Below are 27,000 nucleotides of genomic sequence, written 5' to 3'. Positions count from 1 at the left end.
TGGGCAATCACATGAATACCAAACCCCAACTCTACATCAGAAATTGTGCTAATTTTCAAACCTCTACCATCCCACTCGGCGGCTAGGGTTTTCTTCTAGAGTTCATCTCGACCTAGGGTTTTGGTAGATTTTGCTTTGTTTAGCATGGGAAGGCCAGTAATCTTATGAATCATCTTTTTGGTTATCAACACAGGCTATTCTAACCATAATTGGCTATTGTGTATGTGACTGAGAATATAACTAATCCATTTTATCTGAAAACTCCTTGGCAGGTGTGAGATATGTGTCAATCCTTTTGTTTCAAGATGCTTGTGCTTGGGTTTCAGTGAGCCATCAACATGCATTTCCTCTAAAGCACTATCCATTTCTAGGGTTCCTATCTCCTAAATAGAACACTTAAAATGAGTGTGAATATCATTAATTAGGAGTACCTTTGGTGGAATTTGGGATTGCGCACCATTAGGGTCAAGTGCCTCTGCAACTGCTAGAACTAGCTTGAAATTTGGTGCTTTCCACTCCACACCCTTAACCAACATCTTTGAACCCTTCTTTGCTTTGCTACTGCTGGTGCTTCCAAATGCCATCACTGCTTGGTAAATGAAAGAAATTTTTGAACAAATTCTTTAGCTACAAATTATTTGAAATCGCTTGGAATCACTTGAGTGCATGTGGAAATCTCTTTGCTTTGTGAATACTAAAGATGCAGTGAAAAATGGAGTCAAATGCTACCCTTTTTGATGAAAATTTTATATTAATGCTAGATACCATACTGACGTAGTGTGTGATAGACTATCATCCACTCACTAGCTCGATAGAAACTTGTGACTCGACAATCAAACAAAACTTTCATTACTCCTGACCTAGCTTGGTTGAGTCTATCACTAACCTTTTTCGATATGAACTAAACTCATGTGATCCTTTTGTATCTGAAATACTAATTTGGATCATCTACTTTCTTTCATTTAGAACTGCTCAAGATATAGCTTGAAGATATAGTTCTAGTCCCTCCTTTGAAGAATCTAATTGGAAATGGTGGAGTCACCCACTTCTTGAGTGACATTGCCATCATTTGAATTGTTCTGCGAGGTAGATTTAGGAATCCACTACTGTCTCATTTGCTTCCTAATATTATTAGCTTTATCTTTCTTTTCATCTTCAATTCTTCCTATGTTCATGTATTTTTTAGCTATATGACCAATTTAGTGCATGTATAACATCTTACTATTGAATCTCTCCTTCTCAAGTGATGCCTTGTGCAGTATATGCCAATGTGTCCATATTCTCCACAATAGTGACATCTACACCAAGTATTTTAATCTCAACCAAATATTGCTTTGACAATTTTTTTAGCTAGATTGAATGGTTTGGATCTGCATTTAGATGCCTTGTGACATTTACCTTCAAATTTTGGTTTCTCCTTGTAGTCATTAGCTTTATGACCATGTTTACTACAATTGTAGCATTTTCCATTAAATTTTACCTTTTCATTGTTCCAACATTTGTTTGATGTATGACCTAACTTACCATAGTGATTTCAAGTAGGTTTTTTATTCCTTTGGGCACCTTGTGTGGAAGATTCACCTTCTTCTTTGTAACCAAGTCCTGCTTTACATTTTGGCTATGAAGATTCTGCTCACTTTGTTGATTTAGTTGATCCATGTCTGCTTATGACTTCATCATCCCTTCATTGAATTGGTTTCTAGAAATTAGATCAGCTTTCCACCTTTCATTGATCTGCCTTTCAGTGATTAGATCATTCTTTAACCTTTCATTTTTAGATCTTAGATTCATGATTTCCTCATTTGCATTAGAGAGTTGATTGATAAGACTTTCTTGCTAAAGGGATTGATTTTGATTTGCATTTTTCCTTGCCTCCAAGTCTTCACTTGCCTTATTCCTTTGTTCCAAGATTTCACACATTCTTATTGACTGAACTTCTTGTTCTCTTTTCAATTTTCTTACCTCTTCTTGCAGAGAACCATTCTTTGTTAGGAGTTCTTTGATTTCCCCATTAGCTTCATCTAAACTATTTAATGGAAAAAAGTCTTCAACCTTTTCTTCAACATACTAATGATCATTTATTTGTCTTGCAAGTTCCTTCCTTCTTTTCAAGGATTGGGAAAGATGCTCTTTTTCTTCCTTGAGTTGAGATATGGCCATTTCAAGATCCAACTTTTCATTCTCAATAGCTTTGTCAAGTCTGAATATCTCCATTCTCCTTGATCTTTGCTCAAGCTATCAAACTTTATCCTGAGAACCACAAGTCTTTGATATCAATTGTTGGAAATAAGCAAGGCTCACTAGATTAATGAGAGGGGAGGGTTGAATCAGTAAGGTCAAAAACTTTAAATAAATTTAGCACTTAACCATATAAATCATTCACCATTCATTCATCTAATCTATTGCATGCATGAGAAAATATAAACATACATAACACATGAAAAAAATATTTTGGTGACCTAGAGACCTTCCAAATAGAAATCAAAACTGTGGTGGGGGTGATACCCATAAAACTTCACTAATGGAGTATAAAGTTGGCTTTTTAAGGCTTACATTGACCACTTTTGATTATCTTCCCTGTTAAGAGAAATTTGGACTACTAGGTCCACCTTGTTAGAGGTTTTACAAACATACAATGAAGTATGCACTCTATTGGGAGATTTATACAAAGACTATTAAGTCTACCCTGTTAAAAGATTTGGAAAACTAATTCACCTATTAGGATGAGATAGTAGATCTAACTTACAACTTCATTGCTAAATAGATCTTGAAGTACAGATCACCTCTTGTGACTGATATGTCTTTGCTACTCCTTAATGACCTTGCTAAATACTCTGCTCTGCTACTGATTTGCATTCACTCTTCTCAAACATTACATCTCCATTCCTTAACATTCATTGTTATCATCATGTTGAAAATGATACAATACATTACATGTATGTACCATTTCAATAATTACAATTTCAAGGTTGGCTAAAACACAAGTGAACAAAACATTGCTGAGTTGGCCAAACAGTAGAAAACTTAGGCTCTTCAAGATGACTTGGTGACCTTCTGATACTTGACATCCATTGCATTACTTGGCATCGTCATGCATTCAGTAGAAGTAAAAGCTTGGTCCATACTAATCACACAATGTAGCTTGGAACTCGGTAACCATTGAAGACTCGGTAGATATAGTGTCACTCGGTAAATGTTGAAACCTTCTTTTACTTGCTGACGCTCGATAAACACTACACATCCATCATTCGATAGAAATTGGCTTCATATTACACAAATTGTTAACTCAGAAGAAACTGTGAAGCTTGGTGACCACTGCCTATTTGGTGAACACTGTAAGCTCAGTATACACTGCCAAACTACACATTCACTCGGTAGCTTTAGGAATACTCATTGTGAACTGCTTAATTGTTGAACTTACAAGGTAACCACTAAATGCTTGGTATAAACTGTAGACTGAGTGATGAGCTCGGTAAACATTCAAAATTGAATAAGTGTTGTTACTAATGAAAAATATAAGATAATGCCAATAGTTAGGGCACAAAAGTTGATATGACATAATCTTCTATGCCACATTTCATTTGAATTTGAAGTCTCATGCATAAGTGCAAAGGTTTTTTTATTGCATAGCTCATTTAATAGTCCTCATCATACTCCTATTTTTAGATCTTTCTTTATGGTTAAATTCTTAGAAGAAGGTAGTACCTTACCTTCCATGAATGCAATTCTATAACCATCATCTTGAAGTGCATATATGGATATTAAATTCCTTTTAATACCTAGTACATAAAGAAGTCTAAAAAGATAAATAGAATTCCTAGATTTCAATTTGATGGTGTAGGTCCCAATCCCTTTTATAGAATGTGCAGAGTCATCACCAATTGTAACTCCATCTATTTATATTTGCATGCTTTTGAGGTTATCCTGACATCTTGTGATGTGTCTTGAAGATTCACTATCAACTACCCAAGTGTTAGATTTGGTTGATATTTGACTAGACAATGGTGAATAGAAGGCATATTTCTCAGATTCATGTGCATCATTTGATTTATAAGATTTGGCAAACGATGCTTGAGGTTTAGATTGATCTGGACAATTTATTGCATAATTTCCATATAGATCACATCTGAAACATTGACTTTTGGACAAGTCTTTCTTATGTTTAGACTGTCCCTTTCCATGAAAGTTTCTTTTCTTTTGTTTCTTCTTCTTCTTTCCCTTCTTGTGAAAGTTTGTGTTAAGAACTTGAGTGTCTTCATCTGAGGTTTTGTGTTTTCCCTTAATCATTAATCTCGATTCTTCTTGAAGACAATCAAATCATAATTGATCTAGTTTTGAGATTTTAAATCTAGCACTTATACCTTGTACAAAAGATTCCCAAGAATTTAGAAGTCCTCCTAATGTGTATTGCCTCTCATGTTTGCAGTATGTACCCTATTATATTTTCATTGGAGAGATACTATTACTTATGTTATTTTTACATTTGAGATGATCTGATGGTTAGATGTTATACTTTGATTTTTAGTATGATAGATGTTAGATTACTATGTTGTTCAATTGATCATATTTGCATGATGATGCCTTTTGAGATGAAAATATGTTTTGTGATGATATTTAGTTATCTGGTATTTAGACATATCATTTGATTACATGTATATGTTGGATTTAATGTTATAGTTATTTACTTCATTCTTGCTTTGTGATGTTTTATGCGAAAGTGAGTGATGTAAATGGATTATTTTAGTATAATTAAATAAATGGTTAAATTAGGCTATTTAATGCATTTATCACTTCAGCTATGTTATTATATACAATTGCACTTGATCATGTGTTTTAGTGTGCAAGATTTATATCCCTTTTAAGGCACAGGGAGTTAGTGATTTAGATGTTCATATCTAGCCAATGTTGTCCCTGTATAGTTGACATATCATGTTTAATTCTTTAAATTAAACCCTCTAATGATTTAATAAATTAGATCTCATTTGCATTATGTGATTAAATCTATGAGTGTGTCTATGCATTTAGAGGTTCACATTTGTCGCGAAAGCTATTAAGAAATTTTGTTATTTTGGTTTATTGGAATTTTGCACTTTATTTTATTGAATTTAATTCTTGATAGCTTTGCCATAGATAAATTCCAATTACTTGGAATAGCCTTTTTTGTTTGGGTTATTTTAGTGTTAACTAGGATACCTAGATATTTACCTTAACCAATTATTCACTCAAAAGTTGAATAAGTATCCAAAAAGGGATTTTATTCCTCACTTCTCACTTTTTGAAATAAGAAAATTGAGAGAAATTTCCAAATCCTCTTTTGTAGGATTGAATTTTTATTTGCTATAGGAGCTAAGGGTGTTGGATATTTGCGAGGTTGGTCTCATTGGATCTAGCTTGGGGACACCTTGTATTGCTGTATTTTTCGACAGCTTCTAGAGGATATTTATTTTATTGTTCAAAATCTCATTTTTTCCCTTTTGGTTGTTAGGTAGGGTTCTTATATTTTATTTTTGTTTCATCTCTATTTCAGCTTCTATTTCTTGTGGATGTATGTTAGGAGGTTGAGAACTATTTTTCCCCTCTATTTATGATTGCTAGTTTTACCCAATTGGTCAGGTATGAATGTTTCCCTAATTTTTGAGATGAGGGTTTGGGGTTTCCAACCATTATGCTGGCTATTTTTGCATAAGGTGTTCAAACCTAATTTTTATTAGATTTTTTTGAATTATTCATCCTAGGGGTGAATGGGTTTTATTTTTTTTGATTTTTGTCAACATTGGTTTTTTGAGGTTTTCACCTCGATTTGCATATTGCCCAATTTTCTCGAGCTGTCTTGGCATGGTGTTGCTCATGGAATTGGCTTGTATATAAGATGTCAATTTGACCACTATTTAACTTTTATGTTGCATTAGGATGTGTGCCACATTTTTACTCCTGAGCTTTTTCTTGGTTGACTGTTATTTTGATTGTGTTCTCATCCAACCCTTATTTTATGATCTTCGTGATGTTGGTGCACCCACACATGAGCATGTGTGCACGTATTTATTGGTTGTTTACAAGGCTCAATCTCTTGATTGTTAGTGGTGGAGTTATGTTTATTGTGGTTGGGTTGGGAATATGCATTTCCTACGGGCATTCATCGTGTGATGAGCATGGGTATGTAGGGTAGCCACTTGGAGGGGCTTCTCTCTCAACCTCAATGACTGTTTCCCAGGTTGGCATGAATAAGTTTTAAATAAATTATAATTAAATAAATTAGTGGGTAATAAATATAAGATAACAAAAATTTGAGCACCCAAAGTTGATCTGAGGACACAATGAGAGCCTCCTTGGGGAGTTGAGTTCATACAATTTTCAGCTTGGGCTAGTTGATGCCAATCGACTTACCCTCCATTGAGTTCCTATATAGTTGACCAATAGAGTGTCTAGCCAGGACCTATTATACTTGCATTATCTCATGATATTGGTTGCAGTCCTCTTTACTATTTGGCGTGGGTGTTAGCCATGGACATTTTCTTTATGTGTTTGTGGTTGGATCATTATCTCCATCAGCATGGTGAAAGTGGGCCTACGAGTTCTGTGTGGTTGGGAGACATAGCTACCTATACAACTACTGGGGACTGGTGTAAAAAGATGGTCTATTTCCAATTATGATTGATGCTTGCTTTCACTTGGTATTTTGGGTTTGTAGAGTAGGTTTCCTTTTGATTTATTCTTTAATTGCAATGCTTGGATATCATGTTTAAATGATGTTATTTTATTTGAGGCATTCCTTTATTTGATGCTAGCATATGGCTAGATGATGTGATTCACTATTAGTTGGAGTATATATTGCTTTATTAGATAAGCATGTTAGATCTTATTCTTATGTTGTTCTTACAATAATTGTATTAGTAATGCCCTAGATTAAGAGAACTCCAACTATTTTGTGATTCACTATTTTGGGATGTTATGCTTGGGGAATGGCTAGGGTCTTTAAGGTCTCATGATGTTATTATGGTCAGGATGAGCCACGCATGAGTTTGTTGAAACAATTGATTAATTGTGAATTATCTTTAATGTTACACAAAATGTCATATCATTTCCAGTCAGTGCATGCCAAGCTCACTCGGGCATTGAAGATTGTTTTTCATGTCTACCAAACATTCCAAAGTTTGCCTAGTTTAGAAGATAGTATTTGTTGAGTTCACAAGAGAGCCAAAGAAAAGTTTGCAAAAGTTGAGTGTTAATTGAACCCATTCAGTTAATGAAGAAAATCTCAAGGATGGAACCTATGATAACCAAACTCACTTAGTTATCATTGGAGCTTTTTGAATATGTAGTGTTGACCGAGTTCATTTGGTTAACATAGGAAAATCGCTCTAAGTTAGTGTGTACCGAGCAAGGTTGGCTAACAAAGGATTTTATTACATTGGCATATTGAATTCAATAGAATTATTTGTTGGTTCTAGGTGATCGAGGAGATGAATATTAATTATTCTAAGTTATATCCTAGCCGACTTGACAATGTGTAAGATATAAGTATAAGGTCAAGTTGTGAATTAGAAAAAGAGAATTCATAAAACATAATTGAAGATTTGATGATGCTAAGACGAAGCATATTAGAAAGATAAGAAAAATATCCTTATGGAGCTAAAATGATACATTTGATTAGAAAGGATCAAGTATTCAAGCTAGAATTGAGATATGTAATCAAACAATTTAGTTGCACTAGAAATCAAGTCATCTCATTTTTACTCTCTAACCATTGTAGAAGTGATCTAAATCTCTTAATAGAGTTGGCTTAATAGCTATTTGTAAATACTCTAACAAGGTGACATTTCTATTGAATTTTCAAAAGACGTCTAACAAGGCCACCTCTAATAGGGTTACACTTAATAGTGTGTTTTATAACCTTTAACATGGTTGGCTCCTAATAAGGCTCACATCAAAAGAGTGAAAATCAGTAACTAGTTGCAATTGGTGGTTTTTCACAAATTGGGTTTCCGCATTAAATCTGGGTGTTGAATGTGTTCATACTATTTATTTTATGTGTTTTCAACTGAGTTAAAGTAATAGTAATCACATATAATATCTTAACATTTTCATGTTAAGCATTTTCTGAGCTATTTTAGTGTTTACCAAGTTACAACATTTTTCTATGTGTTTGGCAAGCATCAACAGAGTTCAATTTTCATAGAGTTGTTTAGTACTAACATCTAAGGGAATTGGGATTTATTTTAGTGGTAACTAATTCACCCCTCCCCTCTTAGTTACTCTTCTTATATTTGCAACAATTGGTATTAGAACTTTTGGTACTTGTAGAGAAGGTTTCAAGGACCTAAGCCAAAGATCAGGATGTCTTATAGAAGAGAGATTCCCAAGTTGAACCATGTCAAATTTTTAGCATGGCAAGGACTTATGAGGTTACATTTGGCAACTATCAGTGATTCATATTGTAAGTATCTTGAAATTGAATACAAGATTCTATCCAAAACATTATCAATTGAAGATATTGCTAAAAAAAAAAATCATAACATCATGATGACTGACATTGCATCTACTCTAAACTATGTTGAATTTGATGAAGTCAAAAGCTATACTATAGCTCATGATATGTGGATCAAACTAAAAGCCATCTATGGAGGAGATGAAAATGTAAGAAGAGCCAAAGTCAAAAGTCTCAGAGGACAATTTAATTAGATGAAGATGAGAGAAGATAAAAATATTGCAAAATATGTTGAAAGAATCAAAGGAAGTGTGAGTGCAATCAAAGCATCCAGAGGAGACATTGATGAAAAAATAGTTTTAAGAAAGATACTTAGAACCCTTCTTTCTATCTATATAATTAGAGTGTCTACTATTCAAGAGATGAGATGAGATGTGATCCAAACAACAATATAACTTTGGATGCTCTAGTTGGAAGATTGACAACTTTTGAGTTGGATAACTATGATAACTAGGTTCTTAGTTCCAAAAATATTAATCCTGTATTTGAAACCTAGCTTTCACTAGAAAAGGGGTAAGAAATCAAAAGACAATCAATCAGGAAGTGAAGAAGAAGAAGAAATTTTAGACAATGATCTTGAGGTTGTTGAAGCCCTACTTGCAAAAAAATATTCAAAGGGTAGAGGGAAGTACAAAGGAAATATTGTCTAATCTTCTTTTCTTGTGAAGAAGTTCGTCATGACATTGCTACTAGGTGCTAAAAAAGAGAAAACAAGGATGAAAAGAAAAGAAATAACTAAAAAGGCATGAAGGAATTCAAAACCTACAAGGACTACATGGAAAAAGGTAAGAAATCTTGTTTTATGGCTAAAGATTTTGATAAAAATGAAGATGAAATGGTATATATTGCTGTAAAAGATCAATCTAATGATGAAGGAGATAAGATGACACTTATCTCTCATGTTATCAAAAATGATACATAGATTATTGATAGTGGTTACTCACATCATATGACTAGAGACAAAACAAAGTTTGAGCACATGGAATATTATGACGGTGGTAGTGTGAGATTTGGAAACAATGAATCTTGTTGCATAAAAGGAAAAAGGATGTATCTCATTAACCAATGATCTTATATGTGACAATTCTTATTGGGTTAAAGGACTAAAGCACAATCTACTAAGTGTGGCATAGTTGAATAACATTGGATTCAAGGTAGAATTTATGAATGGGAAGGCCAAATTGTTGGATAGAAAAGGAAATCTAGTTGGATTTGACAAATAAACAAAAGGTAATCTATTCTATCTAGATCTTAGCGAAAGTTCATAATTTATTGCTCAAGTAGAAGAAAGATGGTTATGGTGCAAAATATTATGTCATGTGAACTTTGATAACCTCGCTAAGATAAGAAAAAATAGAAGAGTAAGAGGTATTTCTAGCTTGAGGAAACCTGATATTGGTCTATGCAAAAACTATCAAATTGGTAAGATGGGAAAGACTAGTTTTAAAAGAAAGAACTATCATTCTAAAGAAGTCTTAGAACTTGTTCATAAACACTTATGTGGACCTATTGGAATAGAGAGTTATAGTGGAGATAAGTTTTTCATTCTTTTTGTTGATAACTATTCTAGAATGATGACTATAATGTATCTGAAAGAAAAATCTGAAGCTTTTCAAAAATTCAATTGGTATTTGGCAATAGTAGAAAAAGAAATTGGAAAGAAGCTGAAATGTTTGAAATAAAATAAAAGTGGTGATTTCATTTCCAATGAATTCTACATTGAAAATGGAATTAAAAGACAAGTATTAGCCCATGCCACACCTCAGCAAATTTGTATAGCTGAAAGAAGGAACATATCCATCATGGATTGTGCAAGAACACTAATGATAGAAAAAAATGTGGCAATCAAATACTGGAAGGAAGCAATTATTACTGTAGTGCATACCTTGAAGAGACCACAACTAGAGAAAAACTCAAATCTAACTCCTTATGAACTATAGTATGGCTACAAACCTAATATAAGTTGCTTGAAAGTATTTGGCAGCATAAATTATATCTTGAAAGAATCTAGGTAAGGTAAATTTGATGTCAAAGGTGATGAAGGCATATTCCAAGGATACTCCTACTAAAGTAAAACACACAAATGTTTGAATTTTTCTACTCATAAAACCATATAAAATTCACATGTGAGAATTTATGAGTTTTTAGAAAAGAGTGAAGAAGAAATAAATAAAGAGCTTGAGGATTATAAAAGATTTGTTTACTACAAACCTGATATCCTACCAAAACTATCTGGAAGATAGGAGGCTTCACCTCTGGAGTCCCCAAAATCTTCAACAGCTACAAAGTTGCAATCAGTGAAACCTGATTCATAGTTTGAAAGACCTGAGTCACAGTTAGAAGCTACCAAGTTGTTACTAGAGAAAACTGAGCCTGATGGACCCAAGTCATAGACAATGGGACCCAAGCTTAATACTGGATTTCATAAAGAAATTAGTGAAACAAACTACAAATCCAAAGAACTTGTGTTAGCAGGATATGTCAGAAGGTATCATGCACCTGATCAGATCATTGGAGACAAGTCAGATAGAAAAATGACAAGGAACAATTTGAAAGGTACATGTTTACTTGCTGAATTTGAACCTAAAGATGTTAAAGATGCTTTGGATAATAAAATTTGGATTGAAGCAATGACTGAGGAAATAGAATAGATAGAGAAGAACAAAATTTGGACTCTTGTTCCTAGATGCAAGGGTAAAAATGTAATTGGCACAAAGTGATTATTTAGAAACAAGCTAAATGAAGATGGAGAAGCTTCTAGAAATAAAGAAAGGTTAGTATGTAAAGGTTATTCTCAAGAAGAAGGTATTGATTTAAGTGAAACTTTTTCTCTTGTAGCAAGATTATAAGGTATTAGAACTTTACTAGAATATGCAGCTCACAAAGGATTTAAAGTTTATCAAATGGATGTAAAATCTGCATTCTTGAATGGAATTCATGATGAGGAAGTCTACATAGAGCAACCTAAAGGTTTTATAGATCCTAGCAAAAGAGACATGGTCTACAAATTACACAAGACATTATATGGTCTCAAGAAAGCTCCTAGAGCTTGGTATGAAAGACTTCATAACAACTTGATACAGATTGGTTTTTTAAAGAACAAATGATAATAATAGTTTGTATATCAAAGGACCAAACAAGAAGATTGTGTTGGTAGAAATATTTGTGGATGACACTTTATTAATGGGAAATGATGACTTATGCAAGGCATTTTTAGAAGAAATGAGTAAAGAATTTGAGATGTCTGTGTTTGGAGAGATAAAATTCTTTGTTGGATTATAGATCTAGCAAAAGAAAGATAGTATCTACATTACTCAATCTAAATATATCAAGGAGATACTAGATAAATTTTGAATTTAAGATTCAAGACTAGTTGGAACCCCTATGTCTACTAGACATAAGCTTTCCAAAAATGATGATTCCAAAGAGGTAGATTTGACCACATACAAATCAATGATTGAAAAATTGAACTATGTAGTGCATATAAGGCCTAAAATTGCATTAGCAGTCACTATGGTAGCAAGATTCTCAGCAAATCCCAAAGAAAATTACATGATGGCAATCAAAAGAATCATGAAATATGTAAAATGTACTAAAGAATATGGTTTATGGTAAAAAATAGGAGGCAATTTGAATTTAAAAGTATTCACAGATGTTGATTTGGTTGGAAATATTGATGACAAAAAGAGCACCAGTAGTGGAACATTCTTTCTTGATAAAAGACTAGTGTCTTGTGTTGATCTTAGATTGGTTTTGACTAATGTATGTCTACATACATAAGTTAGTTACTTAGTTCATGTCAAACAAGTAGTACATGTTGTGCATGACATGTATACTATAGAGCATGCCAAGTCAATGGTGAGTGACAAGCCACTCATGTGCCGAGTCACTCAAGTGTCGAGCAGATAGTGTATGTCGAGTGATTTAGGAGCCAAGCAAGTAGTGCATGATGAGTGATATAGATGGCAAGTAATAGTATAAAAGATAGTATATGCTGAGCATCAAAGACTTTAGATGTAGAGTGAGACAGTGTAAACCATTTTTGAGCCAACTTAAAGATGAATTATGATCTTTTGGAGATAAGGACAAATCTTATGTTGGATTCCCAATCTAATTACATGCAGCCAATTAGAAAAAAGGAATGTTTAAGTGAAAAAGTGGATGAATCATAGACATTGATTCATACCTAACCCTAAGTCACCTAAGTCATTTTAAGGAGGAAAAACCCAAAACTCTCAAGTTTGTGAAGAAGGTGAAAGAAAGAGAGTATAGAGAAGTTTGCATGTGAAAACCGAGTATTCATGGTGACTTTACATTGCAAAATCAGTTAAAAGAGAATAGAGGAAGATAAAAGCATACAAAAAAGAGACATCCAATCAAGAAGGATCAAGAAGACATTAGTTTAGAGGTAATTTGTTATCAAGCAATCAAGTACTAACTATAGGATCAGTGCTGATAAATTCTATTAGGTGATTTTAGTCAAATCTCTTAACGGAGTAGTCATAATAGGCTATATTGAAATCCTCTAACAAGGTGCTTACTTAATTATGAGTTAAAGTTCTTTAGCAAGGTACACTTGTAAAAGGGTGTTGAAATCCTTTAACAGGATGAGACCTAACAATCTTTGTAAGCCTTTAACAGGGAAGACCTTTCATGTGGCAGATCATGTTTCATGGTCAAAACATTGTAACCTTCATTGGATACACTTTATTACTATAGTAGTGAAGATTTTTGGGTGCCATCCCCACCCCAGTTTTACCTTCTCATAGAAGGGTTTTTTGGAAATCATATCTAGTGTTATGTGTGTGTGTGTGTGTGAATGCTTATATGTTTACATGATTTATATGTATGTGCTTTACATTTTATTTTAGCTTATCTATTGAATGCATGAGATGGATGTGTCATGAAAATTTTATTGGTCCAACTTTAAACTATTGATTCACACCCCCCCCACCAAAGAATTTTACCTTTTCTATTGTAATTCAAACAATTGGTATCAGAGCCTTATTCTTTGAAAGGAAAGCTTTGGAGTTTTGAGGAATTATCTTGGAAATGGAAGTCTACTTGAGTTGGGAAAGACTATTGAGAATTAGGAAACTAAAATTCATCTCATTCTACATCATCAAAATCAAGCAAGAGAAGATGTAAATAAATCATTGAAGAGAAGGGAAGAAATTTGTATTGAGGAGAATAACACACAATACATAGAGATAGACACTACTAAGCTATTTGCTAATGGAGACTCCAATTAATTTGATGTAGTAGTTGCAAATCTAATGGAAAAGAATAGAGCCCAAGCTGAGGAAATCAAAAATCTCAAGTTAGAGAAAGAATCACAAACCATATTGCTATGGGAGGTGACTAAATAGAAGAAAAAAAGCCATCGAAGACAAAGCTATGATTAAAGAAGACAAAATAATTTTGAGCAACAGACTTGAAGATAAATCATCAGAGCTAACCAAGATTTCAAACATGCAATTGGATACACTAAGTCAAATGATAAATGTCAACTACGAGTTGAATGTCAAGGACATTAAGATAAAAACATTGAAGTTGTAAAACAAGCAATTGCAAAGTGATCTGAAAAGGGAAAAATAGTTTTCTAAAAGTTTCAATAAGCCTAATGAAACCATCAAATACTTTGAGAAACTATTGAGATCCCCTAGATCTAATATTGACATATCTGGACTATGATTCACAAGCACTAAAGAAGGAGAGTCATCCAAAAGTGTTGAAGAAAGGAGGAAAAAAGGTAAGAATTCCAAACCTACATGTCATAATTGTGGTAAGAAAGGAAATACTACTAATGTGTGAAAGAGTAGAACTACAAATCAGAATGTCAATCATAAGAGCATGCTTCACTATCATAAGTGCAACAAACAAGGTCATTAGGCACATGAATGCAGAACCAAGACCATGCACACACAAAGATTTGAAAGATATTTCTAAAACTATTAGAAGTATGGACATAAAGCTTTTGAGTGCTGATATAAACCCATGTGGTCATCGAACAAGAAAACAAAGGTAAGGGACAATGGAAAATCTTATAATTGGGATTATAATAGAAGGTATAATTGTCATTATTGTCAAGAATATGGACATGTTCTTGAGAATTGTATTAAGACACACTTCAAAGGTGACTATAAGAGGTGGTTGACTCGAAACACATGTTTTAGCTATTTGAAGATTGGTCACATCAGCGTGTATTGTCTAACAAAGTCAAAGGCACCAAGTTGTGAGTTTGATAAAGGAAAAGGTAAAGTAGATGTTGAAAGTATCAAAAAAAAATGAATAGGACATGGAAGAAGAAAGATGATTGTAGCACATCAAATGGAGAAGGGATCACTTCACCCAATGGGTCAGGTGATCACACCTCATCAAGCCAAGCAATCAAGAGGTATGTGGGACTGGTATTTAAAAGTTATATCATACATCAGTTCCAAAGGATTTAGTATTGAAAAGATTACATTACCATGAAAAAATATGCAAGATTTTATTAGGAACCCAAGTAAAATCTTTAAGTTTTTCATGTTACGGCTAAGCATGAAAAGTTTCCTCTATGTGCTGAGTGAAATGTTAGAGGATGCCAAGCTAATAGAATGGCTAGTTAATGTTGAGTTCATAATGGATGCTGAGTGAATGGAATGGTGATGGATTCCAAGTAAACCTCAAATTGGTTCATGCCAAGCTTACAACTATGTAAGCACTCAACATTAATTGTAGAGTTTCAAAGGGTATTTGATCAATTTTTGACTCATTTTTCATCATTTTGAAATCAAGAAAGAGTAAGAAGAGCATGAGGTGATTTGGAAATTCTTCAGATTTGATCGTAGAAGGTTTGAGAAATGATTCATCACTAGTTCATTAGATTTTATAAGGTATTTATCAAGAGCTGTGCTACGCTATTTATACTATCATAAACCCTAGCCTCATAGAATGGCATCTAGTTCAAGGAATGTACAGGATAAGAAGATTTTGAATGTTCAATTATTGAGTAATGAGGTCAAGAAACCTATATTCAAGGTTATTCCTAATATTTCTTACAAGCAAGATCCCTCTAGTGCATTATCCATGATACCACCGAAATTTTTAATAGTGTGAGATGTTAGGAAATGCTATAAATTTAAAATTGGTAGCATTGGTGATATGGAGATTAGGCAAGAATATGATAGATTATGTGATAATGCTGTACTGAAGGAAGAATTCAAAATCATAGAGAAGAAAGGGTTAACATGAGCCCTAGATTTCCCAAATGTGTTCAAGCCCAAATGGATTAAGATAATGCTTAGCATGATTCATGATAGCTCATTTGGCTAGATAATGGGCCTATCAAAATTACTAAAAGGATAATCCATAGGGTTACTAGTTATCCAACCCTAGATTGGCCTAAGACTCTAAGGAGTGACTCAAAAGAGGTTATTGAGAAGAACACTAGAGCTCTATGGAACTAGAGAGGCATGACAATTGACACAATTACTGATCTATTCATAGACTATTTTGTCAAGGTTATTTCACACAAATTCTACCAATTTAGTAGATTAAATAGTGTTCCCTATATAATAGTGGATGTGGGATATAAAATTATTAAGAAAGATCACACATATGATCTTGGAAAGCTAAAACTACAACAATTGATGGAGAACCTATGAGCAATAAGGAACATAAAGAGTGCACAATGTAAATTTGGTTCTATACTTATATGCATATTCTTTTATGTTCAAAACACTTTCCTACATTTGGCACTATGGGATGGAAAGCAGATAGGTTAGTGGCATTACAAATTGGTGAATACATTGAACAATTGTGTGATAAAATTGAATCTGTGATGACAAGTTACTTTGACGACTTCAAGCAATTAATGAAGAAGAGATTGAGAATACTAGTATCACTAGTAGAAAATAATTATGATGATGTTTGTTTTCTAGTGGATGTTTACTATATATTTTTCCAAGTGGCAACACCAAGGGTGAGATGGCTAAGGCCACTTGGATATGAAATAAATGTAGATGAGGCCTCTGTAGCTATTACTACATTACTTGCAAAAGAGGTGGATAAAAATGCTAAGGCATTTGGAAACTATGAAATACCAAAGTCCAAAATCACAATAGAACTGAAGATTGCATTAGTTATTAAGAAAAGGGATAAATTGGTGAATAAATTAAAGCTAAATTTGCTGAGTATTTTGAGTAGGAAGAAGAAGAAGAGGAAGAGGATGAAGAGGAAGAAGACATCCAAGCATAAGCACCACTTGCACTTACTAAGGGAATGGGAGAAGACCAGTAGGAAGAGGAGATTGAAGTTGCTGAAGGTGCTGAGGGAAAACAAGCCAAGGAAGCACCTACTCCTACTAAGAAAAAGAAGAGGAAGGTTAAGGCCCAACCTATGATAAGGGCTAAGAAAATTATTAAACCAAGCCCAACCAAGCCTACTGCACCTACTACAAGGGCTAGTGCATGTGCAACTGCACAAAAGGCAAAAGAAAAGATAAAACCTATAGAGTAGGGAGGTGAAGTATAGAAAAATCCAAGGAGAAAATATGGTGCACAAGTAGAAACTGGTGAGGAGAAAATAGAATCAGATGACAACAACCAATTCAAAGTGGTAAGTCACAATCCTTTGTTAGATCTAGAGAGTCTATGTGAAACTCTTAAGAATATTATAGATTTGTTTGGATTTAATCATGTAGATTTTGATAATCTTGGTAAAGTGGAGAAAAATCAAGTAGATGAGGCTATATATGCAATGATGGAAAAATTCAAAAATACCCCACTAGAAATTACCAACTCAATGCCCAAAAGCTTATATGATAGAGTTGAGTAGAAATGACACTATTGTTTGAACTTGGAGAGATAAATAAGAGAGACATCTCTTGCATAAGTGATGCCTAAACTAAGTAAGGCACATATTGCTAAGGCTATGAAGAAATATGCAGTTAGCTTTGTACCTAAAAACAGATCCTTTAGCATTTTGTAAAACAATATTGAAGATGTGGTTAAGAAGTCCATAGAAATGTGGAAAGTAACATATGGGCTTACTACAATGAAGGAAGGGGAATAAGAGCCTATTGAGGTGAAGGATGATGAGGAAGATCTCAAGAAGATACTTGATCAGTCCACATTACGTGCAAAACTTTGTGATAATCCTATATTGGTGAGAGGATGAATTGTAGAAACAAGTGACTGATACTAAAAGGGAAAAGGTGAATACACAAGAACCACCTACTATCATCCCTCAAGTCACTAATGTAAAACCTTTGGAAAAAATACCAAAAGCTACATTTGAAAAGGTTTGTACAATTGAAAAGGACATAGCGAAAACAAAAGTCACTATTGAAGAACAAAGTCAAACAGGTTAGATAGTCCTATCTGCACCTGCAACACAAATATAAGCTGCATCATAAGGTATTGAGGAACATGAGGATAAGATTAAAGATATAGAGATGACACCACAACTAAAGGAGAAAATATAAATTCAAGCCTTGGTACCCTAACCAGTATTTGGAAAACCTTCAAGTCAAACTCTTCAGAAGCCAAGTACATATGCAATGTCATTGTAGATCTTAGTGCTAAGTCCTAGTTCATCATAGACTAAAGAAGTGATAAAATATGGATATGTGAGCCTTGATGAAGAGATTGTGTTATCCAAATATGACTATGACACAATCTCCATAGAGTAGATGGGTATTTTACAATAGGCCCTAGCAAGAAAGAAGCATCAAGAACTGCTCAGAAGGGAGCACAAGCAGAAGCAAACATTGTTGGATATCAAAGACATCTTCTTAGATGCATTTAGTCTTTCCACTCTAGATGAAACCAAGCCACTCATTGGATAGTTGACAAACATAGTGGAAAAATTTAGTGATGTAGACATAGACAAAAATGCAAAGTTATTAGACTGGTCAGAAAAGAAATTTATAATGTCCCCATCTTTTTAGCAACTAAGTGGAGTTCTTAGCCTTCACATTCTCCAAAGGCTAAGTGGAGCATAAGAGGAAATTAAATTAATTTCTTATAAAGTCATTAAATAAAATAAAATTTAAAAGGTGACTTTATATTTAATTAATTTAATTAATTATTGTATTGCAAGGAGAAGCTTCTAGACAGTGCATTAATTCTTGGAAAGGGGAAGCCTCTAGTAATTTAATTTTCTAGAAGCACAATTAATTATTGTATTGTAAGGGAGGAGTTTTGAGAGAATGCATTAATTATTGGAAGGGGGAAGCTTCTAGTGAATGCAATTAATTAATATTTTATTTTTTTCTAGAAGGGTCTAGGGAAAATATAAATAGAGGTGAAAGCCTCATAGTTTAGCATCAGATGATTGTGAATTGCATTTGATAAGAGCTTGGAGGTGTCAGTTATAGATTTGTTCTTGGCATTAGAGGACGTCTATCCTCTCTTGTAACATTCTAGATGCCATTCCCTTAGGGTTTGGCCTTTAGAATTCATTGCTATGTATTTGAGAACCAATATTATTTTAGTAGTGGATCAATCTTCAAGTTAAATTCCTTCTTGTTCATGTTATCTAGTTTCAAAATCTATGCAAAGACATTAAAATCTCTTTTAGCAGTTGGTTCAGTTCTTGGGCATTTCTAGGGTGCCCATTACAAAATTTCAGAGCAAAATAAATGAAAAGGTATCATGTGACATAACACTAACACAAGTTGCATTGGAAACTAAGGTTGAGGATGTGAAGAAGGAATTGAGAACATTTTCTTACTGTACACAAAACTGTGTAATCTAGCACTCTTGACCCAAGAAACTAGAAGTCACATTTTGAGTTTGGAAAGTCAGATTAGTAAATTAGGTGCAAAAATACCAATGACACCAGATCAAAGTGAAAAGCACTTCAAAACTTTGTTACAAACCCAGAGCCAGTTAGTTGCATTCTTAGTAGATGAGGCCAATATAAGGGCAAAACTAATTAGCATCCAAAGAACCCTCATGCCACATATGAAAATTTTGCATAGGAAACTAGGTTATGCTAAAACCCTTATGAAAAAAGACCCAAATATTTCAACATTAGATGGTCTAGCCCACCTTGCTTCCGAGCTAGCTATCCAAATCAAGTCATTTGATGCAGCATGTGAAAATTGGGATGTAACTCTCAAGATAATCCTAGATGTCCATAAATCATTTTTGGAAAAACACACTATAAGTGTATAGCCCATTGAAATAAGTATCAAAGAGGGGGAGAAATATTTTGGGAGAGAATATGAGAAAGGGGGAGTAATCAAGAGGGAGAGTAAGAAGTAAGAAAAAGGACAAAGAAAAGATAGATTAAGCTAAGTGCGAGCAAGCATAAATAGAGAATGAAGTCAAAGAGTATCAGTTGAGACACATTTACTCATTAGGAGTACATAATTTTGGATACAAAACAAACTATCATCTCAAGGGTAGTTATCAAATTTTGAGGTATCTAAGTTACAAAATTTTGAAACTTTTAAAGTTTTGTACATAAGTCGAGTTAGAGATATATTATGCTCCTAAGGTTAAAGATATAAAAGCATGACTAAGTGTTTTTGACACTCATGTCAAAGGGGAAGATTATTGATCTCAGATTGGTTTTGACTAATGAGTGTCTACACACTTGAGGCATTTACTTAGGTCATGTCAAACAAGTAGTACATGCTGATCACATGTATATTATAGAGTATGCCAGGTCAACAGTGAGTGCTGAGCCACTGATGTGCTGAGTCACTCAAGTGCCAAGTAGATAGTATATGTCAAGTGATTTAGGAGCCTAGAAAGTAGTGCATGCCAAGTGATATAGATGCTGAGTCACAATATATAAGATAGTATATGCTAAGCATCAGAGACTTCAAATGCTAAGTGAGATAGTTTTGACATAATTGTTTGTAAAGGCATAAAAAACTATGTAAACCATTTTTTAGCCAACTTAAAGATGAATTATTAAATTTTAGAGATAAGGATCAATTTTATGTTGGATTCCCAATGTAATTACATGTAGCCAATAAGGAAAAGGGAAGGTTTAAGTAGACAAATGAATGAATCACAACTGTTGATTCATACTTAACCCTAAGTCACCTAAGTCTTCTTAAGGAGGACAAACCCTAAACTCTCAAGTGTGCAAAGAAGGTGAATGAAGGAGAGTATAGATAATTTTTCATGTGAAAATAGAGCATTCATGGTGACTAAGGAGTTATGATATGAGATTGCATTGTAGGATCAATTAAAGGAGAATGAATGAAGAGAAAAGCATACAAAAAAGAGACATCTAATCAAGAATAATCAAGAAGACATCAGTTTATAGGTGGTTTGTTATCAACCAATCAAGTGCTAACTTTAGGATCAATTTTGAGACATTATAACAAGTGATTTTAGTCAAATCTCTTAATAGAGTAGTCCTAATAGGTTGTATTAAAATCCTCTAACAAGGTGCTTATTAAATTGTGAGTTAAAATCCTTTATCAAGGAACACTTCCAATAGGGTGTTGAAATCCTTTAACAGGGTGAGGCCTAACAATCTCTGTAACCATTTAACATGGAAAACCTTTCACAAGGTAGATCATGTTTCATGGTCAAAACATTGCAACCTTCATTAGATACACTTTATTACTGCAGTAGTGAAGATTTGTGGGTGTCATCCCCACCCCAATTTTACCTCCTCATTGGAGGGTTTCTGGTTAATCATATCTGGTTTCATATGTGTGTTAATTCTTATATGTTTGCATGATTTAGATGTATGTTCCTTACATGTTATTTCAATTTATCTATTTCATTCATGAGATGAATGTGTGGTGAAATTTTTAATCGTCCAAGTTTAAACTATTGATTCACCCCCCACCCCCCCACCCCCTACCTCAGAAGTTTATCTTTCCTATTGTAATTCCAATATTTTGGAAAAGTAAGAAACAAAATTGTATTTCTCAATCCATAGTAAAGGCAGCATATGTAGTAGCAACAGTTAATTGTTCTAACATTGTTTGGTTCAAACAACTATTGGCAGGTATGAAGATAGAGATAAAGGATCCAATGGTTATATATTGTGGTAACACTAGTGCAATCAATATATCAAAGAATCTAGTGATGCATATTAAAATAAAACACATTTCTATAAAATATCTTTTTTTGAAAGAATTGGTACAAGATAAAGAAGTAAGATTGGAATATGTGAAAACAAAAGAACAAATTGTGGACATATTCACAAGCCATTACCTAAGGATGCATTTATGTATTTAAGAGGTAAGCTAGGGGTCATTACCTTGTCTAGAACTCACTAAATGAATTTTAGTGATGCATCAACCAAAGCATGTTGAAAATCAATCAATTGGTACAATATTAACAAGGGCATATTGCAAATGAATTAGTACTTGAGGTACATTGATATTCATTGAATATTGTCTTTGGCATGAGATGTCAAAGAGGGAGAAATTTTCTATCATATCTCATAGAAATTTTGTAAATAGAAAGAGAAAGAGATGTCAAAAGGGAGAATGAACTTGGTTTGATATAAAAGGTAGAGTTTGCTATTAGAAGAAGTTGTTCTAGATAGAATTTTTTTGACAGAGGGAGAAAATGAAGGCAGAAAGAATTCACATTGATAGATGGAGTTCTCATGGATGAGAATTAGAATGAAACTAAGGATATATTCCTTACTTTATTCTTTCTCTAAAAATTTTCTTGTATTATGACATGTTGTGTTGCCATCAATGCCAAAGAGGGATATTGTTGAAACAATTGATTAATTGTGTATTGTCTTTGATGTTACACAAAATGTCATATCATTTCCAATCAGTGCATACTGAGATCACTTAGGCATTGAAGATAGTTTTCTATGTCTACTGAGCATTCTAGAGTTTACCTAGTTTAGAAGACAGTATCTACCAAGTTCACTTTGGTGCCAAAAAAAGTTTGTGGAAGTTGAGTGTTAACCGAGCTCACTCGGTTAATGAAGAAAATATTGGATTGAACTAATGCTAATCGAGCTCACTCGGTTACCAAAGGAGCTTTTTGAATATTCAACGTTAACCAAGTTCACTTGGTTAACACAAGAAAATTTCTCTAAGTTAGTGTCTACTAAGCAGGATTGGTTAGCGAAGGATTTTACTATTTTGGCATATTGGGTTCAATTGAATTGTTTGTTGGTTCTAGCCGATCAAGGAGATGAATATTAATTGTTCTAAGTTATATCCTAGCCAACTTGACAATGTATAAGGTATAAATATAAGGTCAATTTGTGAATTAGAAAAAGAGAATGCACGAAACATAATTGAAGATTTGATGATGCTAAGAGGAAGAAAATTAGAAGGATAAGCAAAATATCATTGTGGAGCTAAAAAGATACATTCGATCAGAAAGGATCAAGTATTCAAGGCAGAATTGAGATCTGTAATCTATAATTCAATTGCACATAAAATCAGGTCATCTCATTACTACCCTCTAACCATTTTAGTAGTGTTCTAAATCTCTTAATAGAGTTGACTTAATAGCTATTTGTAGATCCTCTAACAAGGTGGTATTTTTATTGAACTATCAAAAGAGCTCTAACAAGGCCACTCCTAATAAGGTGATTAAATCCTCTAATAGGGTCACACCTAACAATATGTTTTGTAACCTTTAGCGTGGTTGGCTCCTAACAGGGCTCACTTCAAAAGAATGAAAATCAGTAACTAGTAGCAATTGGTGGTTTTTCTGTTTCCACATTAAATCTTGGTGTCGAATGTGTTCATGCTATTTCTTTTATGTGTTTGCATTTGAGTTAAAGTAATAGTAATAATAGATAATATTTTAATATTTTCATGTTAAGATTTTGTCGAGCTATTTTAGTGTTTACCAAGTTACAACATTTTCTATGTGTTTGTCGAGTATCAGTAGAGTTCAATTTTCATAGAGTTGTTTAGTACTAACATCCAAGGGATCTAGATTTTATTTTAGTGGTATCTAATTCACCCCTCCCCTCTCAATTAATCCTCTTATATTTCAATATATTTTACTTGTTTATGTACATTGTGATACTTCTTTCTACATGTCTTTCACTTATTGCTATGGTTTAGATGGTTAGTTGTGTTCCCATCATGCTATCCCTGTGTACGAGTGTCCAAGCCTCAATTTTTGGTTCAGGTACTCCCTGGTGTGGAGGTTCTATTTCTATTTTCTTCCTTTTGTATGTTCATTAGAATGTTTCTTGCATTCCTAGGTGATAGTGCTTTAGCATTGGGTGATACTGGTAAAGTATCACACGCCCAAAGAAGATCTATTATACGATACTAGAAAGTATCGCACACCCTAAGGAGTTCCATCATATGATACTAGAAAGTATCACATGTCCTTAGGAGCTCTATCACATAACATTGGAAGAGTATCACATGACCATAGTAAAACCTATCTCCCAGACCCTGAAAGTAGCACACGACAATGTGAGAAATTTCATGTGATACTGGTGAAGTATTGCATGGTTGTATGGAAATATCACTTGGGTTTGTGAGAAAACTTGCTTGAGTGACCAGCGGGAACATTTTGAGTTGACCAAAAGGTTTTGATAGGTGATTTGGATACCCTTTACAGAGTTCTTAAACCCTACTGTTTGACCTTTTGAATACGGAATGTTTTGGATTCAAATGTGTTGTTGCAACCTTTGTAGCTTGTCATTTTTGGTCAATAGTGGTGCTTAGAGATCATTGGTGTTTGGATGTTTTTCTAGTCTTCCATTGCAATCTTTGTGATACTTCTATGTTGATTGTCATGGGCATGCATACTTGTTTAAAAAATAATAATAGCTTGGCTTTTATTTATCATTGCTACAAGGATCTCCAAGTAGTGCATTACATAATGCTATTAGGGATAACTATTGACTGTTAATCTCATAACTGATTGTAGATAATTGATCTTTCAAATATGTCATTCTCATGAAGAAGGCATTTATAGTTTCTCTTTTTATTCATGCTGATATTATTCATTTATCTTTTAAGAGAAAGTTTTCAACGAGTGTTATTTATTATGAATGCATTTTGAAGAGCTCAAAACATGCGATATGTTGTTGCATGTTTTTCCACAATAGGCACTATGTGATCTCAAACATCCACAACTATCTTCATGGCCTTCTCATTATTCTAGATCGATAATGTTTTCTCTGGATCATCTTTAGGTTGTTCCTTATCTTCTCTTACAAAAGATTTCAATTTGTTTTCTTTTAATAACATCATTATACAAAGTTTTTAGGATTTGAAGCTATCAACACTTGCAAGGTTTTGTTCGAATCTTAACATTTTTGTCATCTTGTAGAGAAAAGATAGCCTAAAATTTAATGTGAAATTTGATCTCTTAAACTGAACAAGATCTATCCTTAACAAGGCTTTAATACCATGTAAAGTTTCTTACCAAATTTCAATTCGATGGCAAACAGATGCACTATTTTTTTGTAGGTATGAACACAATGCCAATGGATTGAATTGCTTCTAGAATATGTACAAGTTATTATAGAAATAACATAAATAAAAAAATATTATTGAACTTAGAATGTCCTTTGATCCTTTTGATGTGCTTGCATTAATTGATTTCAATGCCTTGTTTACTCGGGTAGATCGATATTTATATCCAGTGAAAGGTTGTGGGGATGAATGGTCATGTCTATAAATGGAAACATGAACATTCATCCTCACACCTTTCAGAGCTAACTAATCATTCATGATTCGTTACATACTTAACCAAAGTATAACAAAGTTTTACCAATCATTAAGATCTACAGCCTGATATAAAGGATAGATCGATAATGATCTAAACATCAAAGGAATCAGAATTAGTTTTGATCATGCCTTAATGATCTTAGAATATATATATATATTATTAGTTTCAAACTGTGAATTGTTCACATACAACAATTACATATGCATATATGTATTCAACAAGATGTGCATCATACTATTACACACACACACACACACAGACACACACACACACACACACACACACACACACACACACACACACACACACACACACACACACACACACACACACACACATTTTGATCATAGTAATGTCAAACCAAAGCTACATTCATATTAACATATAATTAATTTAAAAATCAATTTTAATTTTATTTATAATTATGCTTATTGATATATATTTTCTATTCAGATGTTAGTATTATATTATAAAGAAATTAAAGTATTATCTTCTCTTCTTTTTCATTTATGCTATTCTATTTTTCCAATACTAACACCATAAGACACAAGATTTTTGTTCTTACGGAAAATCATTTTAACACAAAATCATTGGTGGGGATGATATTCACAACATCATGCACTAAAATAAAAATGTCCTTGTTTGGAGAGCTAGCCCTTTTAGAAGTCAATACAAAGCATTTTGTACATTAGTTTTGTTAGTTCCCAAAATGGACCTACACTCTATAAGCACCCAACTCAATTAGAAAAAACATATAAGGAGAAAGCCAACTCCAATTATTGAATCTCTTTGAAAGGTTGGACCAATTGATAATGATAAACTACCACCTACACTTCTAGCATTGTAAAACCAACATAGGTACACCTAGATTTAATAGACTAACTCATACACTCAACATATTCCTAACTCATTAGAGGAGATTATCTCATAAGAAGGCTTAATAGTGGTAAGAAAATACTAGGAAATCACTAGTAACCAATTTATTCTCAATTGTCATAGAGCATAAGATAAAACAAACTACAACAAGTCCCACAAAGTGGCTTAGTACTTGCCTTTAGGTTTTAGTATAAACTTAATTTTTATTTTATTTTATTATTATAATATATTAAATATTTAAAGTAATAAAGTATTATATAGTTATGGTTTTGACAATTATAGTAATAAATATATAAATATTATTAAATTATATAAATAATTATCAATTGTTAATTATAATATATAATGTAAAGTTTCTTATTAGATTTCAATTCGATGGCAGATTGATGCACAATTTTGTTGCAAGTATGAAAACTAATGCGAGTAGACTAAATCACTTCTAGAATCTGTAGAAGTTATTGTAAAAATAAATGAGATTAAATAATATTATTGAACTCAGAATGTCCTTCTATCCTTTTGATGTGCTTACATTAATTTATTTTGATGCCTTGTTTACTCAAGCAGATCAGTATGTATATCAAGTGGAAGGGTGTGGGGATGAATGGTCATGTCTTTGAATGGAGACATGAACAGTCATCCTCACACCTTTAAGAGGTAACTAGTCATTCACGAATTGTTACGTACTTAACCAAAGTATAACAAAGTATTACAAATAATTAAGATCTATGGCCTGATATAAAGGATAGATCAATAATGATCTAAACATCAAATGAATTAAAATTAATTTTGATTGTGCCTTAATGGTCTCAGATTATATATATATATATATATATATATATATATATATATATATATATATATATATAAGTTTCAAATTGTGAATTGTTCACATACAACAAGTATGTATGCATATATGTATTTAACAATATGTGCATCATACTATTGTACACACACACACACACACACACACACACACACACAGACATTTTGATC

This window comes from Cupressus sempervirens, chromosome 11, assembly GCF_028749045.1.
Source record: "Cupressus sempervirens isolate cs-2001-9-10 chromosome 11, ASM2874904v1, whole genome shotgun sequence".
NCBI lineage: Eukaryota > Viridiplantae > Streptophyta > Pinopsida > Cupressales > Cupressaceae > Cupressus > Cupressus sempervirens.
This window is presented reverse-complemented; position numbering follows the sequence as displayed.